The sequence below is a fragment of the Triticum dicoccoides genome, chromosome 7A (assembly GCF_002162155.2).
Source record: "Triticum dicoccoides isolate Atlit2015 ecotype Zavitan chromosome 7A, WEW_v2.0, whole genome shotgun sequence".
NCBI classification, from domain to species: domain Eukaryota; kingdom Viridiplantae; phylum Streptophyta; class Magnoliopsida; order Poales; family Poaceae; genus Triticum; species Triticum dicoccoides.
This window is the reverse complement of record NC_041392.1, coordinates 550,286,359-550,291,556: the sequence shown is the minus strand read 5'-3', so window position 1 is coordinate 550,291,556 and position 5,198 is coordinate 550,286,359.

Here is a 5,198-nt window from a genome sequence, read left to right as displayed (position 1 = left end):
GCCCGCCACCGCTGCCTTCTGCCGCACCGCGTCGAACCCTGCCGCCTGATGTGCATGCCTACACGTGCCCCCACTGCCCCGTGGTCGCGCTCCCACCTGCAGCCGCCCGCTACCATCCTCCCCGCTTGCTTCTGCTGCTTGCGCCGCCGCGCCGCATCGCCCGCTGCCGCCCCAGCCTCGCTTCTCGCTCCGCTCCGGCGCCGCATTCGCGTCACCGCTCGCCTTGCCGTCTGCGGCTGCCGCCGCTTCCCGCAACGCTACGCGCCTGCTGCCCTTGCGCGCGCACGCGCCCCGCCTCGTTCCTGGCCGTTGTCGTGGTTCCCCTTCCCGCACGCCCACACGTCTGCCCGCATCACGGCCGACCCCCGCTCGCCCCCAGCTGCTGTGGCCCTGCTCCACCTACGCAACCGCTCCGCCCCTGGCCTCGCTGCCGAGCGCCTCCGCCTCCTCGCCGCGGCCGGCGCCCTCCCCTGGACGCGTCGTGGGCACGACACCGCTGGCGCCCTCCGTCACCTCCGTGCGGGTGCGCGGCGCCCGCACCCGATAACGCCCGTTGCCCGGACCCGATAGGCCCTCCGGGCCTTTGACATTGGGGCCGCCCCAGAACATTTTTACAAAAAAAGGGAATTAAAAAAATATAATAATAAAATTAATTAATTAATTAATTAATTAACTTAATTAATTTTGATTAATTAAACTAAAACTACTAATTAAACTAATTAATCATGTTTAGTTAGTCTAGTCAATAACGAACGGGTCCCACATGTTAGGTTGACCAGGTCAACTGCTGATGTCATGCTGACGTCAGCATGCACTGTTCTGGATAATGTTAAATTAAATTAATTAAATAAATGCTAAAATTGTTTTAAATCTTTTAAAATCAATATAAATTAAACTATAGCTCGGATGGAAAAACTTTATATATGAAAGTTGCTCAGAACGACGAGACAAATCCGGATACGTAGCTCGTTCGTCCGCCACGCACCCCTAGCATAGCGAACATGCAACTTTTCCCTCCGGTTCATCTGTCCGAAAACGCGAAACACCGGGGATGTTTTCCCGGATGTTTCCCCCCTTCACCGGTACCACCTCTTACCGCGTTAGGGCACCCCTAGCACCGCTACTTGTCATGTCATGCATCGCTATGCATCTGTTTGCTTAATATTTATTGCTTCTTCCCCCCTCTTCTCTCACTAGACACCGAGACCGATGCTGCTGCTACCCAGTACGACTACGGTGTTGATGACCCCTCTCTCTTGCCAGAGCAACCAGGCAAGCCCCCCCTTTGATCAAACCGATATCGCCTATTCTTCTCTCTACTGCTTGCATTAGAGTAGTGTAGCATGTTACTGCTTTCCATTAATCCTATTCTAACGCATAGCATGTCCTTGCTACTACTGTTGTTACCTTTACCTACAATCCTAAATGCTTATTATACGATGCAAGTTTATCATCAGTGGCTCTACATTCTTGTCCGTCTGCCATGCTATACTATCGGGCCGTGATCACTCGGGAGGTGATCAGGGTTTTTTACTTTATACTTTATACATGATACATGTGATGACTAAAGACGGGTCGGCTCGTTGAGTACCCGCAAGTGATTCTGATGTGGGGGCTGAAGGGGCAAGTGGCTCCATCCAGGTAGTGGTGGTCCTGAGTTCTCGACGGCCCCCGACTGTTACTTTGAGGCGGAGCGACAAGGCAGGTTGAGACCACCTAGGAGAGAGGTGGGCCTGGCCCTGGTCGGCATCCGCGGTTATTTCTAAATAACACGCTTAACGAGATCTTGGTATTTGATCCAAGTCTGGCCACTGGCCTATACACACTAACCAACTACGCGGGAACAGTTATGGGCACTCGATGTTGTGGTATCAGTCGAAGCCTTCGTGACATCAGCGACTGAGCGACGCGCGCCAGGTTGGACCGCGTAACATAACTTCCTTTGTAATGGAGGTTGCTAGGTCTGCTCTCCGGCCGCCCACGCAACATGAAGGTGTGCAATGGGCGATGGCTCAGACCCCTGCGCCATAGGATTTAGACCGGCGTGCTGACCTCTCTGTTGTGCCTAGGTAGGGCTGCAACATGTTGATCTTCCGAGGCCGGGCATGACCCAGAAAAGTGTGTCCGGACAAAGGGGATCGGGCGTGTTGGGAAATGTGGTGCACCCCTGTAGGGAAGTTAATCTATTCGAATAGCCGTGATCTTCGGTAACAGGACGACTTAGAGTTGTACCTTGACCTTATGACAACTAGAACCAGATACTTAATAAAACACACCCTTCCAAGTGCCAGATACAACCGGTGATCGCTCTCTCACAGGGCGACGAGGGGAGGATGATCGGTTAGGATTATGCTATGCGATGTTACTTGGTGAACTTACCATCTACTCTCTTCTACATGCTGCAAGATGGAGGTTGCCGGAAGTGTAGTCTTCGACAGGACTAGCTATCCCCCTCTTTTTCTGGCATTCTGCGGTTCAGTCCACATATGATACCCCCTTTTCCATTTGATACCAATGCATACATTTGTAGTGTAGCTCCTTGCTTGTGAGTACTTTGGATGAGTACTCACGGTTGCTTTTCTCCCCCTTTTCCCCCTTCCGATACCCGATTGCTGCGACCAGACGAAGGAGTCCAGGAGCCTGACGCCACCGTTGACGATGACTCCTACTACACTGGAGGTGCCTGTAGGGGAACGTAGTAATTTCAAAAAAATTCCTATGCACACGCAAGATCATGGTGATGCATAGCAACGAGAGGGGAGAGTGTGATCTACGTACCCTTGTACATCGACAACGGAAGCGTTTGGTTGATGTAGTCGTACGTCTCCACGGCCCGACCGATCAAGCACCGGAACTACGGCACCTCCGAGTTCTAGCGCACGTTCAGCTCGATGACGATACCCGAACTCCGATCCAGCAAAGTGTCGGGGAAGAGTTCCGTCAGCACGACGGCGTGGTGACGATCTTGATGTACTACCGTCGCAGGGCTTCGCTTAAGCACCGCTACAATATTATCGAGGACTATGGTGGAAGGGGGCACCGCACACGGCTAAGAATATGATCACGTGGATCAACTTGTGTGTCTAGGGGTGCCCTCTACCCCCATATATAAAGGATCCAGGGGAGGAGGCCGGCCGGCCCTCTATGGCGCGCCAAGGAGGAGTCCTCCTCCTAGTAGGAGTAGGACTCCTACTAGGAGGGGGAAAGAAGTGGGGAGGGAGAGGGAAAAAGGGGGGCGCCGCCCCCTCTCCTAGTCCAATTCGGACCAGGGGGGAGGAGGCGCGCAGCCCACCTCTGGCAGCCCCTCTCTCTCTCCACTAAGGCCCATATGGCCCATTACTTCTCCCGGGGGTTCCGGTAACCCTCCAGCTCTCCGGTTTTCTCCGAAATCACCCGGAACACTTCCGGTGTCCGAATATAGCCTTCCAATATATCAATCTTTATGTCTCGACCATTTCGAGACTCCTCGTTATGTCCGTGATCACATCCGGGACTCTGAAATAACTTCGGTACATCAAAACTCATAAACTCATAATATAACTTTCATCGAAACCTTAAGCGTGCGGACCCTACGGGTTCGAGAACAATGTAGACATGACCGAGACACATCTCCGGTCAATAACCAATAGCGGAACCTGGATGCTCATATTGGCTCCTACATATTCTACGAAGATCTTTATCGGCCAGACCACATAACAACATACGTCGTTCCCTTTGTCATCGGTATGTTACTTGCCCGAGATTCGATCGTCGGTATCTCAATACCTAGTTCAATCTCGTTACCGGCAAGTCTCTTTACTCGTTCTGTGATACATCATCCCGCAACTAACTCATTACTTGCAATGCTTGCAAGGCTTAAGTGATGTGCATTACCGAGAGGGCCCAGAGATACCTCTCCGACAATCGGAGTGACAAATCCTAATCTCGAAATACGCCAACCCAACATGTACCTTTGGAGACACCTGTAGAGCTCCTTTATAATCACCCAGTTATGTTGTGACGTTTGGTAGCACACAAAGTGTTCCTCTGGCAAACGGGAGTTGCATAATCTCATAGTCATAGGAACATGTATAAGTCATGAAGAAAGCAATAGCAACATACTAAATGATCGGGTGCTAAGCTACTGGAATGGGTCATGTCAATCAAATCATTCACCTAATGATGTGATCTCGTTAATCAAATAACCACTCATTGTTCATGGTTAGGAAACATAACCATCTTTGATTAACGAGCTAGTCAAGTAGAGGCATACTAGTGACACTCTGTTTGTCTATGTATTCACACATGTATTATGTTTCCGGTTAATACAATTCTAGCATGAATAATAAAACATTTATCATGACATAAGGAAATAAATAATAACTTTATTATTGCCTCTAGGGCATATTTCCTTCAGTCTCCCACTTGCACTAGAGTCAATAATCTAGATTACACAGTAATGATTCTAACACCCATGGAGCCTTGGTGCTGATCATGTTTTGCTCGTGGAAGAGGCTTAGTCAACGGGTCTGCAATATTCAGATCCGTATGTATCTTGCAAATCTCTATGTCTCCCACTTGGACTAGATCCCGGATGGAATTGAAGCATCTCTTGATGTGCTTGGTTCTCTTGTGAAATCTGGATTCTTTTGCCAAGGCAATTGCACCAGTATTGTCACAAAAGATTTTCATTGGACCCGATGCACTAGGTATGACACCTAGATCGGATATGAACTCCTTCATCCAGACTCCTTCATTTGCTGCTTCCGAAGCAGCTATGTACTCCGCTTCACATGTAGATCCCGCTACAACGCTTTGTTTAGAACTGCACCAACTGACAGCTCCACCGTTTAATGTAAACACGTATCCGGTTTGCGATTTAGAATCGTCCGGATCAGTGTCAAAGCTTGCATCAACGTAACCTTTTATGATGAGCTCTTTGTCACCTCCATATATGAGAAACATATCCTTAGTCCTTTTCAGGTATTTCAGGATGTTCTTGACCGCTGTCCAGTGATCCATTCCTGGATTACTTTGGTACCTCCCTGCTAGACTTATAGCAAGGCACACATCAGGTCTGGTACACAGCATTGCATACATGATAGAGCCTATGGCTGAAGCATAGGGAACATCTTTCATTTTCTCTCTATCTTCTGCAGTGGTCGGGCATTGAGTCTTACTCAACTTCACACCTTGTAACACAGGCAAGAACCCTTTCT